This window comes from Sus scrofa, chromosome X (assembly GCF_000003025.6).
Source record: "Sus scrofa isolate TJ Tabasco breed Duroc chromosome X, Sscrofa11.1, whole genome shotgun sequence".
NCBI classification, from domain to species: Eukaryota; Metazoa; Chordata; class Mammalia; order Artiodactyla; family Suidae; genus Sus; species Sus scrofa.
Genome location: NC_010461.5, coordinates 86,498,022 through 86,513,644, shown reverse-complemented (window position 1 = coordinate 86,513,644; position 15,623 = coordinate 86,498,022). Strand labels below are relative to the sequence as shown.

The 15,623-nt window shown below is 37.2% G+C and overlaps 1 long non-coding RNA gene across 1 annotated transcript in view; it reads left to right on the top strand.

Annotated features, from left to right (window-relative positions):
- The window catches only part of LOC110257766, a 32,380-nt gene continuing 20,263 nt past the window's right edge, over nucleotides 3,507-15,623 (top strand). The window contains exons 1-2 of the long non-coding RNA XR_002340732.1: nucleotides 3,507-3,668; nucleotides 4,667-4,721. This is a non-coding gene — a long non-coding RNA (uncharacterized LOC110257766). The remainder of the gene's footprint in view (nucleotides 3,669-4,666; nucleotides 4,722-15,623) is intronic.

Here is a 15,623-nt window from a genome sequence, read left to right as displayed (position 1 = left end):
CCACTAAAATCTGGAACAAGACAAGGATGTCCACTCTCACCACTGCTGTTCAACATAGTTTTGGAAGTCCTAGGCACAGCAATCAGACAAATGAAAGAGATAAAAGGCATCCAAATAGGAAGAGAAGAGGTCAAACTGTCACTGTATGCAGATGACATGATACTATATATAGAAAACCTTAAGGACTCAACCCAAAAACTACTTGCAATGATCAACAAATTCAGCAAAGTAGCAGGATATAAGATTAACATTCAGAAATCAGTCACATTTCTGTATACTAACAATGAAAAATTAGAAAAGGAATACAAAAATACAATACCTTTTAAAATTGCACCCCCTCAAAAATCAAATACCTGGGAATACACCTGACCAAGGAGGTAAAGGGCTTGTATGATGAGAACTATAGAACATTAATCAAGGAAATTAAAGAAGATGTAAAGAAATGAAAAGATATTCCATGTTCCTGGGCTGGAAAAATTAATTTTGTAAAAATGGCCATACTACCCAAAGCAATCTACAGATTCAATGCAAAAAATACCCATGACAATTTTCACAGAACTAGAACAAACAATCCAAACATTTCTATGGAACAACAAAAGACCCAGAATTGCCACAGCAATCCTGAGAAACAAAAACCAAGCAGGAGGCATAACTCTCCCAGACTTCAAGAAATACTACAAAGCCACAGTCATCAAAACAGTGTGGTACTGGTATCAAAACAGACAGACAGACCAATGGAACAGAATAGAGAACCCGGAAATAAACCCTGACATCTATGGTCAATTAATCTTTGACAAGGGAGGCAAGAACATAAAATGGGAAAAGGAAAGTCTATTCAGCAAGCATTGCTGGGAAACCTGGACAGCTGCATGCAAAGCAATGAAACTAGAACACACCCTCACACCATGCACAAAAATAAACTCAAAATGGCTGAAAGACTTAAATATAAACAAGACACCATCAAACTCCTGGAAGAGAACATAGGCAAAACATTCTCTGCCATCAACTTTATGAATATTTTCTCAGGTCAGTCTCCCAAAGCAACAGACATAAGAGCCAAAATAAACCCATGGGACCTAATCAAACTGAAAAGCTTTTGCACAGCAAAGGAAACAAAAAGAAAGCAAAAGACAACTTACAGAATGGGAGAAAATATTTTCTATTGATGTGACTGACAAGGGCTTAATCTCTAGAATATTTAAGCAACTTACACAACTCAACAGCAAAAAATACAACAACCCAGTGGAAAAATGGGCAAAAGACCTGAATAGACATTTTTTTTTCCAAGGAAGATATACAGATGGCCAACAAGTACATGAAAAAATGCTCAACATCCCTGATTATTAGAGAAATGCAAATCAAAACTACCATGAGATACCACCTCACACTAGTCAGAATGGCCATCATTAATAAGTCCACGAATGGCAAATGCTGGAGTGGTTGTGGAGAAAAGGGAACCCTCCTGCAGTGTTGGTGGGAATGGAAGCTGGTACAACCACTATGGAGATCATTATGGAAATACCTTAGAAATCTATACATTGAACTACCATATGACCAAGCAATCCCACTCTTGGGCATATATCTGGACAAAACTTTCCTTGAAAAAGACACATGCACCCCACATGTTCATTGCAGCTCTATTCACAACAGCCGAGACATGGAAACAACCGAAATGTCCATCGATAGACGACTGGATTAGGAAGATGTGGTATATATTCACAATGGAATACTATTCAGTCATGAAAAAGAATGAAATAATGCCATTTGCAGCAACATGGATGGAACTAGAGACTCTCATACTGAGTGAAGTTAAGTCAGAAAGAAGAAGACAAATACCATATTATATCACTTATATCTTGAATCTAATATATGGCACAAATGAACCTTTCCACAGAAAAGAAAATCATGGACTTTCAGAATAGACTTGTTGTTGCTAAGGGGGAGGAGGAGGGAGTGGGGTGGTTGGGGAGCTTGGAGTTAATAGATACAAACTATTGTCTTTGGAATGGATTAGCAATGAGATCCTGCTGTGTAGCACTGGGAACTATGTCTAGTCACTTATGATGGAGCATGATAATGTACGAAAATAGAATGTGTACATGTATATATAACTGGGTCACCATGCTGTAGACAAAAATTTATTTGGGAAATATCTATTAAAAAAATAATGAAGAATATGCAATTATATTTGAAAAAAATTTAAAAAAGAAAAAGCTAAAATAAATTACCAGCAAATAATAAAAAAAGGTAGTTGTTCTCATTCTCTTTACATCCCTGTCTCAACCAGTCCCTGCTTCTCTCACATGACCATTCAATCCTCTTAATTATAAGGCTTGATTAGTAACTGCCTACAAATTTGCCTCCTGCCCCAGCTGCTGGTTTCCCTGGTAATTGATGAGCCAATCTGACATCAATTCCCCCTATAAATAGTAGCCTTCTTCTACCCCAAGTAGTAAAGATGGATGCCGTTTACTACTTGTTAATTGCTCTTTATGGTGAGTTGTTCCAGTTTCCATTTTTCAGACATGTAAGATTCCCTGTCCAGTAAACCTTTGATGTCTATGTCTCCAGGCTCTTTCTTCAGTTTTAAGGCTGGGCAACTACAAGTCTTGCAGGCCTGTGGGGTATAGCCCAACAATTTGTGAGGCAGCCAGGAGGTCGAGGAAACTCCTGTGAGCACAAAGATGTTGGGAAAATAAAGACAAGGAATGGGAAGGTGCTGGGGGTGATCTCAAAGTGGCTGTCCACTAGCATAAGGGGGCCTGTGGTAGCTGACTACCATGAGAAATGTATTTATCTTCCATTACGTTGATGATATCATGTTTACCTCAGAGCCTCTTTCTAGTTTAAAAGTTGCAGCCCCATACTTGTGGCTCATCTGAGTGCAAAGGGATGGCTGGTGAAGGCAGACAAAACACAAGAACCTGTATTATCTACAAAAGAGAAGCATACACTCAATGTACCACCCCTAAACAATTACAGAGACAGGCTTGTGAATTGGACATGGCCAGTTACGCAGAAGAGTTTGGTTGGGGCCTGTGGTAATGGCAGAATTATAAAAGAGTACCCTTGATCTTATGGTCTCAGCTGTGGAAGGAGGCGGAGCAATAGTATAGTGTGATGGAACAATTTTATGCGGTCTAACATGCATTACAACAGGTGGAGGACATTACAAATGAGCCTACCCAAGTCATTGAGCAATGCAAAAAAAAAAAAAAAAAACAAAACAAACATTATTTGGAGTCTAGAACAGCTGTATGTGACATAAAGGACCCCAATGGATATCTATAGTGACCAAGGAATCCACTTTACTTGCAATGAACTTCAGGAATGGGCCAATAAAATGACATTCACTGGCATTTTCAACTGCCCTACAACCCCACTGCTGCTGGGCTAATTGAAGGTATGAGTGGACTACATAACAAATGAGACAGGAAACTTCTGCTCTCTCAACATATGGACCAGGAGGCTAACTAAAGCCCTATGTACTATAACTGAACATCCCAAGAGCAATTATCCTGTTTAGCCATTTTAACCCAGAAGCACACCATCTGAATTCAACTGTTGACCACCAAAGACTGTTACTGTCAGGACAGTAACTTGCTTTCCATTTGCTACAGGATCTACTCCCAGAGGAGCACATTATAGAATGGCCCTAGGACTGGCAGGTAAATCCCCGAAGATTTGGGTATGCTGCCTCATGGGTAATAGAATTGAAAGGTACTTACAGATTTTACCTGTATTTTACCCAGTTCCACCTAAGGCTACTAAGGTAATTAATCAGGGCTTCCTAATGGAGAAAGTCACCATTATATTAACCTGTGGTCTGTTATTATTCTGCTTCTCCAATATTCGACAGTGGCCATGGGGACTGAAGGTAGATAGGAGGTGTGGAACTGCAAACTAAGACAAAAGCCACAGTTATGGGTGGAATTATCTGAGGATTCTGTTACTGCTTGTATTTTGCTTAATGGTTATGACATTCTCTGTATTGTGCTGGTTAAACATTTTACATTTTGTTCCTAATTGGAGGGAATCTGGGCAAAAATGGTGGTCTCGCCAGGAAATAAGTTTGACTGCTGGGTCTACAGTGAGATGGCACTGTTGTCCTCTTCTGTACTTCGGTGAAAATCTGACCCAATAAGCAGTTTTGGCTCCAAAGTTTGCCTACCTTTGGGACTCTTGGTACTATTTAGCTGCTGTCTGCATTGAACTTTGGCATTTGCTTGCAGTGCACCTCTACATACCTGACCCCAGGGATATCATGGAAAAGGGCCAGACCAAGATTATAAAGGTTGTGCAGGGTATGAACAGGTGGAGTGTATGATCAGGCCACTCAAGATGGCTGTTCTCTTGCTCTCTGTACATTCCCGCTCAACCAGTTCCTGCTTCTCTCACATGAAAATCTAACCTTTTACTATCTGGGTTAATTAGTAACTGCCTATGTACTTACTTCCTGTTCCAGCTGCTGGTTTCCCTGGTAACTGATGAGCCTACCAGATGTCAATTTCCCCTTTAAATTGTAGACTCCCTCTTCTTAGAGTAGCAAATATTGCTATCATGTCCTGTCTGCTGTCTATAGTGGGGTGTTGCTCCAGAACCTTTGTTTTGCATGTGTAAGTACCTCTGTCCAATAGACCTCTTGTGTCTCTGTTTCTGTCTCCAGGCTCTTCCTTGAGGCTGTGGAACTACAAGACCTTGGGGTGCAACCCAACAGAGTGGTAAGAGAGGACATCCTTGCCTTACTCCTGATCTTAGTGGAAAAGCGTCTAGTTTCTCATTAAATATGATGTTAACTATAGATTTGTTGTAGATATTCTTTATCAAGTTAAGAAAGTTCCAATCTATTTCTATTTTATGAGAGTTTTTATCACAAACAGGTCTTGGATTTTGTCCATTATGATGACTTTTTTTCCTGCATTTATTTTCATGTGATTTTTTTCTCTCTCTCTCTCTCTCTTTTTTTGCCTGTTTTTTAGATGGGACAGAATGGTTAGAATGGGCTGGAATTGGATATTTCACTTCTCCCTAGTCAATTAAGCTCTGATTATACCCTGGAAGGTTAGGCTCTGGTTAACAAGTTTCCCATGAGGGTGGGCATTGTTTAGAACAGAGTACTCTGATAGATTTCAAGATGGTTCTTTACCTCTCTCCCTGCTGGAAGCACAAGGGTTTTTTCTCCAGTATTTACTGAGAACCTGTTCAAGCTCCTGGAGGTAAATTTCACAATATCATTGGGGCCCCTCTGACTGCATCCCCTTGGAGTTTTAACTCTCAGACTTGTCCACACGAAGCCTCCAGCAATTCTTCATTTACAGTTCAGGTTTTTCTACCCAGGCGCTGGTTCCCACAGCAATTCCTGCTCATGAATTTCCATTCCTATAAGCTGCAATTTTATGTATTCTGCCTGTCTCTCCAGTCTTTGGCAGCAGTGGTTTGACCTGTGTCCTCCCTTCTCTTATGGATCTAAGAAGAGTTGTTGGATTTTTCTTTCTTTTTGAACTGTTCAGCTTTTTACTTGTTTGCTAGAGTGGTGATTTCCAAACACCTTACATACAGAAAAAGTTCTTAAATCTATTGCTATTCTTCTTTCAGTAGTATGGGTTTGTGGGAGGGGGTGGTGATAGTGGGGGGAAAGTGTTTTAAATATAGTGAAAAGTATTATTATTTTGAGGCCTATCATTCACTTAATTTTATCTAACTGTACAGAAATCTCAGTTCATCCCTTTGGTGTCTGATGTTAGCATAACTGGTAGACTGATGAGATTCTCAACTAACACTGCCAATGTGCCAGCCAAAATTTAGAGTCAATATTTTTACACACCTGGCTGGACTAGCATAATGATCATCTCTTCACTGAGGAATGAAATTATCATTGTAGTGGTATGCTTTTATGGAGATTATCAAGGAGATTAACAACTTTCTAAAAAGAAGATGCTTAATTTGGGGTAAGAAAAAGAATAACAAATATTGGTTTTCCAGATTTCAGCTTAGAACTTCTTGGTCAAGGATCTCAGTAAAAACATCATAACTGTCACCTATGGCTTTCTCATGGGCCATACAGCCCAGTATTTTTTCTCAGACCCAGAGAAGTTTATTTGTAATACGTTTGATTTATTGAATGCTTAAATCATGAAAAGCACTGGGCTAATGTTTTACATTAATCATCTCATATAATTTCTATGAGAGGGCTATTAATATTTCAACTTTCGTACAGGGAACTGAGGCTCATAGAAGTTAATTTGCCCAAGATAGACTGAAGACTTGAACTCAAATCTGTGAAACTTTAAAGCTATTATGGTCTATGGCAGGGGTCAGCAAACTTTTTCTATAAATGGTCATATAGTAAATATTTTTGGCTTTGTAGACAATATAGTCTCTGCAACTAATTGTCACAGGAAAACAGCCATAGGTGATAAATAAACAAATGAACATGGCTGTGTGCCACTGAATCTTTATTTACAGATACTAAAATTTTAATGTCACATAATTTTCATGTGTCATGAAATAACATTTTCTTTTTCTTTCAACCATTTAAAAATGTAAAAACTGTTCTTAGGTCATGGGTCATCTAAAAAGAAGTGGTGGTCCAGATTTGGCTTGTGGGGCCATAGTTTGCTGACCCCTAATCTATGTCATCTCAAAGGTTGTAGAGCTTATCAAGCACATAATTGAAAGACTGTGTCAGCCATTAACTTTCCCTTAATAGCTCAATATGGTCAATCGTTCATGCCTACATCTAAGCCTTTTTTTTGGAGATGTTTGTCTATTCAGTACCATATATGTACTGATTTTATCTCTTACAAAGTGATCCTTTTCTAAGGATCTATTCAAATGTTCTAGCCTTCGCTGAACAAGCCTGTATTTATTGGGTTCTTTCTTTCTTTTTTTTTTTTTTTCAAACCTGGCTCTTCTTTATTTCACATACCATGCCAAAGGTTTACCCACCGTGCCAACATTTGTTCTATAACATATTCATCCTCCAACAGCTTAAGGGCATCTTCTACACAACAATTAATGACTTATAAAAATAACAACTATGTAACTTTTTAAGTATTAAGAGTGATTGAAGGATTATACTTTTGTCAATGATTTCAACAGTAGACAAACTTACTAAAAAGCCCTTAGACAATGCCATATATTCCAAGAAAAGCCTTTTTTTTCCTGATAGCTTTAAACATTATTTTTTGCAGTATATCCCTCAATACTGAGAGATAATGAGATCAATGACAGAATATGTCTTGCTCACCAGTGTCTAGCACAGTGCCTCTCATAGAATAGGTGCTCACTTTTTAAATGACTGAATTAAACTTCCCAGGTTATCTGGAAATTTTGCACATTCATCAGATCATGGGCCTTGATGATTTTGATGAGACACAACATGACAGTCTCTTCAAAAGGATTTACTATTCCCCAAAATGCTGTCAGATCATAGAGATTCTAAAGCTTTGGGAGGAAGAAAAACAGATATTTTCAAGGCTTTTTCTTTGTTAGAGGATTCCCTGTTAGGCCAGAAAACAGGGACTTTAGAATGGTACTGACTCATCTTCCACAACTTCTAGTGATTGATGGGGTGGAGAGTCCCCCAAGTTACTTGATAACTTGAAGATCATCATTTAGGCCAGCGTTACTATCTGGCAAGGGGGATTGTGAAGTCAATTCTTGGTGCCTGTAGGCTTGGCTTTGATTTGTATGCTCTTCTTATCTGAATAAGTGTGAGAAGTAACAAGTTAATAAAATGAGGAAGTTCTCTTGGGGAACAGTTGGTAAATGATCCAGCATTGTCACTGCAGTGGCACAGGTCACTGCTGTGGCATGGATTTGATCCTTGGCCTGGGAACTTCCACATACCATGGACATGGTCAAAAAGCCAAAATGAACAAAAGATAAAATTTATGGATGTTGTTTTCATGTGGGCCTTTTAGTTTTTGTTGTGTTCCAGAATTACAGACTGCAACACTAGCCATTGTCAACTCTTTGGGTATCTGTTGCTTTCCTCACAAGATGGGCAGAATGTGTGTGAATAGCTCAATATAAAACCCTCCTCTACTACCTTAAAGTAAGTTCAAAGCCTATTTCTTCCTAGTGGTGCTGGGTTAGAAGTGTTCATCACCCTGGAAAAGATTTTCAAAGGGAAATAAAAATAAGGTTTCTGAAGGGAAATTAAAGTAAGTGGGAAGTGACAGTAGATTATTATTTCAGTGTGAAAAATAAGGAAACTACCTGCCATTTCTCTAGGCACTGATTACACTTTCTTGAAATAGGTGGGTTTCATTCATTTAAGGAATATTTATGGGGTACCTGTTATTATGTGTCATATAAGCAAAAAAATCCCTGTCTTTTAACACGTGCTAGGGAAATAATAAAAAGGATAAGAGAAAGAATAATTATGAGACTCGCCTTATATAATGTAGTAAAAGTAAAGCCTCAGTGAAGAGGTGTCATTTAGCTGGGAATAATACCTGATAGGTATGTTTCATGCCTCATTTTACTCTAAGTGCAACTGTTTTATTGAGTTGGGGAGAATATTTTCTAAATGAGAATTTTTCCTACTATAGGAATAATACCTAGATATTAGCATTTTTTAAGGTCTATGCAGAAAGGAAAGGAATTGACATTTATTGAGACTTTTCCACAAGCCAGACTCATCACATACACTATTTCATTATATTTATTTCCTCAAAGAGCTCAAGGTAGTCTGTGTTATTATTTCCATTTGTGGATGACCAGACTGAGACTCAAGAAGGTAAAATAACTCACCCAAGGTAACATGGGAGTCTGGGATTCAAAATTAAAATTGGGGGAGTTCCCATTGTTGCTCAGCTGTGACAAACCTGACTAGTATCCATGAGGATGCAGGTTCGATCCCTGGCCTCACTCAGGTTAAGGATCCTGCATTTCTGTAAGCTGTGGTGTAGGTCACAGACGTGACTCAGATCCTGCATTGCTGTGGCTGCGGCATAGGCCAGCTGCTGTAGCTCTGATTCGACCCCTGGTTTCAGAACTTCCATATGCCACAGGTGTGGCCCTGAAAAAAAAAAGCAAAAAAAAAAAATATTAGGATTGGGAGTTACTGCTGTGGTGCATTGGGTTAAGAATCCAGCTGCAGTAGCTTGGGTTGCTGTGGAGGCACATATTCAATTCCTGGCCTGCTGCAGTCGGTTAAAAGATTTGTCATTGCCACAGCTGCAGCATAGGTCACAATTGTGGCTTGGATTCAATCCCTGGCCTGGAAACTTCTATATGCTGCAGGCACAGCCATAAAAAAGCATATTGAGATTGATTGCCTCTGAAATCCATGTTCATGTCATTATACCATGTTCATGTCATTATACCATGTTCATGTCATTATACCATGTTCATGTCATTATACCATGATGTTACCCAGTATTGTGAGTTAATTCAGCAAGAATACTGATTGTTACATTTGGGAGGGGGCTACTGCACTAACAAGCTTTAGGGACATGATTTCACTTCATCCACAATTATTTCCTTTAGGAATTGCTATTATCCTATGAAGAAAGCAAGCAAGGCCTAGAGAGCTTAAGCAACTCAAGTCACATGGCTAGTCAATTACAGATACACACTTTCACCACCTGATAATTTTTTACGAGTTACTCTTCTTGTCAAGCATTAGACTAATACGGACCACTGTGTTCCTAAAGTGGCTTTGTCTTAAGGTCAGGTTGAAAGAAATTACTAATCTTTCAGTTGGGTCTTCATATTTCTTCAGTCCAGGTCCAGATTTTCTGGGATCAAAAGTGAGGCAGTAAAACAAGATCACTCTTTAAATGAAAAACAAATGAATAAGACAGAGGTGTTTGTGTTTTCCTTTGTAAAAGACATGCCATTTCCCCTAGAAAATATAAGCCAGAAGTCACAAGGGAGGCTTAGCGAGAAGTGAAATGCTCCTCCTATGTAAACATCCCTTTCTTTTAGGCATTGTTTTTAATACATCTATTTTTTCAAGATATGTTTTTTTAACATTTTCATTATAAGGATGGAGATTTTGTAGTTCTACCCCCAAAATCAGTGCTCACAAACCTGATTTGTTTAAGTAGCTGGAAAATATATGAAGCAGAAGAAAGGCTGAACCCTAGACAACTTGTGAGGTTGAGGGCATATCTTAAGTTCTGCATTTATCTTCATGCATCCTCTCCCCTCACCTAGAGTGACTGTGCTGCTCCCTCCATAACCTGGCATCCTCTCTGGATTTTTACCTCCTCACGGCCTGCTCTAAAGAAAGAGAGCTGCTAAATTAATTAGAAAATTATGGATAAAGCTAAATATGTTTTCTCTCTTGGGGGTGGTGGAATTCTAATAATACTAATAGTTAATATGTATTCCAGACTTAGTACATGATGCTGTTAAGTGTTATCTCATTTAACCTACATGATAATCCAATAAAGTAGGCATTATTATTATTAGCACCATGCTTATTTTATAACTTGGGAAAATAGGCTCAGAGAGATTGAATAATTTCCCGAAGGCCCCCCAGCTAATAAGTAGTAAAGATAAGATTCGAATACAATCTTGAATGAATCTTAAGTCTGTGTTCTTAACCAATACTACTGTGCCTTAAGCCAAAAAGATAAAGCAATAACTGAAATTTAGATATCAGCAAACAAGATGAGGGAAATAATTGCAGGGTAAGGGAAAGGAAAGGAGACAGAGGTGTCTTCATGATATCCTCATAATGACACCATGATTTAAGTTGCCTATTCTGATCACTACTCATAATGATGAAGAATAGCTCTTCCAAGCCCAGTGTCTCTTGGTCTAGATCATTATTAAATGGGTGAAAATATTTTGTGATTCTACGCATGAGCAAAACAAGCTGGTTCTAATACTAAATCATATTATTTTGGAGAAAAGGAAAAAAGATTTTTCTCTAGAGAATTGTTAGCATATGTCCCAAAAGACTTAAATCTATATACTACTTGACACTAACCTTTGACTTGTTAACACCTTTTGAAAGTGAATAAACATCGCTCAGATGGTGCAACAATCCAAAAGTGTACTCAAGCTTACTCTTGTTGATTTGTGGGTTCTATCCACTTTGATCATTGTGCCATGATCAGTATGCGGGTGAATGAAATAATCCCAATTCCCAGAAGAATATATTGAATTCTGATTTAGGTGGTATGGGCATTACTTTGGGGATCTTAAATTACGTTGGTCTTACATTAATAAGGGGAAAAAAAAACAATTGGCCTTTTCTTCTTCTGGATCTACTAACAGAAGAAATGTTGCTACTTGTGATTTAATATCCTTACTTTAGTAGATGGTGATTTTTAAACAAATCTTATTTTTCTCAAATTTGGAGTTTTTTTCAATGAATTCCTCAAAATTTTTCACAAGTTCTGTTTTTCCCTTCCCCCAAGTATTCCCTGTTGAAGGAGTCAAGTTGGAAGAGGGCCTTAATATGCTAATCAAATCGTACCCTTTGTTGCCTTTATTTCCTTAGCCAAACTTGAGCTCCAAGTTTCAATCACACCATGCTTTAGTCACTTGACAAGGTAGTCCTTGGTGCTTTATTCAAAAACACCACCAATTAAATTTGTGCAAAGTAGCATTTTCAGTGATGTTTCCAGGTTTCTCAGGATAGAGATATGTATATGTGTATATGTGTGTTTGTGTGTGTATGTATGTGTTCAACATAGCTTCTATGCTCAAATTCTATCCCACAATGTCATGACATTATTTCTCAAGTAACACTGGTCATTAGAGGTTTTCTGTTTATATTTACAGACACACACAGTGAAATTTCCTTTGGGGACATTCTCAACAGTATTTGTTTGCACAGGCTTGTGTCACTATCAAATTCCTCTTTTATTTTTTATTTATTTATTTTTTGCGTACTGGGCTAGGATTCGGCTTCCTTTGGTCTATGCTCTTGGCTTGGAATGTAAACTTATTTGTAAATGAGAACCCCAGCTAATGAGAGCTTTTTCTGTTTTGGGATGAATAGTCTTCAAATATTAAGTATTTTAAATTTATAGATTAAAATAAAATTTTCAGTAACATTACTTAAATACTCTTAAAGTGTCTTTAAAACAAAGTACTTTGCCATAAAAAGAATCCTCAAACTCATCAACACAAATACTATACTTTGTTTCCTAAAGGACAAAAAAGTGCTTCTAGGTTCATTTAATGCAGAAGTGTTTTTGGTATAATGGTTAGCATAGCTACCTTCTCTGTTTATTTAATGCAGTTTCACTCTAATGTATAACTGTTTGTATTGTTACGGGATGTATATATTGTTATAGGATCAGGATAAACTTACTTGCAGTGAAAGGAAAATGTTCCCTCATTATGTACTTGGTTTTTTCTAAACATATATTTGGAATGTTTTTCTCTAAATATTTACTTGAAAAATATTTCACCCTGGTGTCTAAATGTTTTCTACAGAAATTCTGATGGGGAAAAGAAGACATTCTATTTTGTTTTTATTCTCAACTTGAATTGAAACTTTTAATATCCTTTTATTTGACTTTTTTGGTGCCAATGTTAATTTTTATATAAACTATTTGGTCACTTGGCTGTTAGCAATGTGATGACAGCAACTTTATGAGGAAAGGAAGCACCCTGCTAACCCCCATCATATCTGAGTGCCTACATCGTTAGCTAGATGGCCTCAGAAGATGAAATGAGAGCTTAGCTCTGTATTCAGTATCACTGGGGATACCCATTTAAGGATGAGTAGCTTTATATGAATGGTTGTTTATGTGTTTACTATATTCTGTTTAACACCCTGGTCCTCTTGGGCAAAAGAGTTGCCTGAATTTTCACAGCCTGATTGATTCATCCTTGATTTAATATCTTGCCATATTATGAAGAAACATTATTATTTTGTGTGTATTTTTAAACAGGACACTCATGCTATATATATGTATTTTCAGTTAGCCAAGCCCAGTGGTAGGGATCCTAGTACTTGCAAGTGTTGGTTTAATAATAATAGACCAGGAAGAGCATTGCTTCTGTGTTTGGTGACATTAGCTCTGGTCTTTGACTTGGAAGCTGCCCACTTCCAAGATCCCTCTTCCTGGATATTCCTTTTGCTCTTCTTTCCAGGCAAGGGCCAAAAAAATGCGTTGCTTATGTGTGGACTTGGGGATAGCTGGTGGGAAATAGATGTTATTGGGAGATACGTTCTCCCCCTCCCCAAGACTTGACTAGTATTGAACTTTTAAGTTATTGCCTAATGCAATGGTTCTAACCCTATTATATTATTGTATTTGTTTTCTTGTGTAGTTTATCAACTTTAAAATGGCCCTGTTTCTCAGCAATTTGTATATTACCTATGTGTAATATTCCATGGTATGTGTTGAAATATGCTGAAATCCATCCCTTTCTGCTCCCCAATGACTCTCTAGTCAGTCTGTGCCAGTGCCTGACATTCCCATCTTAGAATATCCTTTGATCCTTTGGATTTTATTTTTGTTGAAGACTCCTGTTAAAATTTATATATATGTGGGAGTTAATAAATCACTCTGAGCCTTTACTTCCTTAGCTGATAGAATTTTATCATATTATATCTAGTATTAAACAGGCTGCTAAAATACTATGACACAGGATAAGGAAATATAAAGAGGAAGAAGTGGGGAGGAAATATATGAATGTTTTTGGAGATTGGAGAGCAAACTGGGAATCTAGGTTGAATAAAATCAACAATTTTGCCTATTTATCCCAATTAAAGACACATTAAGTGGGCTACCCCTCCTGATATAGCAGTATATAATATTAAACATTGCCTATCTCAATGGTTTCCATATCGTTGTTACTTGTTTTTATTTACCTTGTTTCCCTCCCCCCTTTTCCCACCTTGCAAACTATGTTGGAATTATTTCTTTTTTAGTTTCTCTCTTTTTTACTACTCAATGAATTTTATTACATTTATAGTTGTATAATGATCATCACAACCCAATTTTATAGCATTTCCATCCCAAATCCCCAGTGAATCCCTCCACCCCTCAACCTGTCATCTGGAAACCATAAGTTTTTCAAAGTCCATGAGTCAGTATCTGTTCTGCAAAGAAGTTCATCATGTCCTTTTTTTTTTTTTTTTTTTAGATTTTTACATGTAAGTGATAGCATATGATGTCAATGTCTTGGTGTCTGACTACTTTCACTTAGCATGGTAATTTCTAAGTCCATCCATGTTGCTGCAAATGCCGTTATTTCTTTCCTTTTAATGGCTCCGTAATACTCCATTGTGTATATGTACCACATCTTCTTTATCTACTCCAATGTCGATGGACATTTAGGTTTCTTCCACGTCTTGGCTATTGTATATAGTGCTGCAATGAACATTGGGGTACATGTATCTTTCCAAGACATGCTTTTCTCTGGATAAATACCCAGGAGTAGGATTGCTGGATCAAACGGTAATTCTATTTTTAGTTTTTTTAGGAATCTCCATACTGTTTTCCACTGCGGTTGCACAAATTTACATTCCCACCAACAGTGTGATAGTGTTCTCTTTTCTCCACACCCCCTCCAACATTTATTACTTGTAGAATTTTTGATGATGGCCATTCTGGGTGGTGTAAGGTGGTACCTCATAGTGGTTTTGATTTACATTTCTCTAATAATTAGTGATATTGAACATCTTTTCATGCGTTTTTTTACTATCTGTCTTCTTTGGAGAATTGTCTCTTTATATCTTCTGCCTATTTTTTGATGGCATTGTTTGTTTTTTTGGTATTGAGTTGCAGAAGGTGTTTATAAATTTTGGAGATTAATTCCTTGTCAGTCACTTCATTTTAAAATATTTTCTCCCATTCTGTGGGTTGTGTTTTTGTTTTGTTTAGGGTTTCCTTTGCTGTGCAGAAAATTTTATGTCTAATTTGTTTATTTTTGTTTTTATTGTCATTAGTCTAGGAGGTGGATCTGAGAAGATATTGCTGTGGTTTATATCAGAGAGTGTTTGGCCTATGTTTTCTTCTAAGAGTTTTATAGTATCTGGTCTTATATTTAGGGCTTTAACCAATTTTGAGTTTATTTTTATGTATGGTGTTATGAAGTGTTCTAATTTCATTCTTTTGCTTGTAGCTATCCAGTTTTCTCAGCACCACTTATTGAAGGGACTGTCTTTTCTCCATTGTACATTCTAGCCTCCTTTGTCATAGATTGGTTGACTATAGGTCCATGGGTTTAATTCTGGGCTGTCTATCCTGTTCCACTGCTCTATATTTCTGTCTTTGTGCCAGTACCATAGAGGTTTGATGACTATAGCTTTGCAATATAATCTGAAATCAGGGAGCCTGATTCTTCCAGCTCTATTTTTCTTTCTCAGGATGGCTTTGGCTATTCTGGTCTTTTGTGCTTCCAAACTAACTTTAGAATATTTTGTTCTAGTTCTGTGAAAAATGTCCTTGGTAATTTGATAGGGATTGCATTGAATCTGTAAATTTCCTTGTATAGTATAGTCATTTTGTTATTATTGATTCTTCCAATCCAAGAGCATGGTATGTCTTTCCATCTTTTTGTTTAACCTTTGATTTCTTTCATCAGCATTTTATAGTTTTCAGATTACAGGTCTTTTGTCTCTTTAGGGAGGTTTATTCCTAAGTATTTTATTTTATTTTTTTGATGCAATGGTAAATGGGATCATTTCCCTA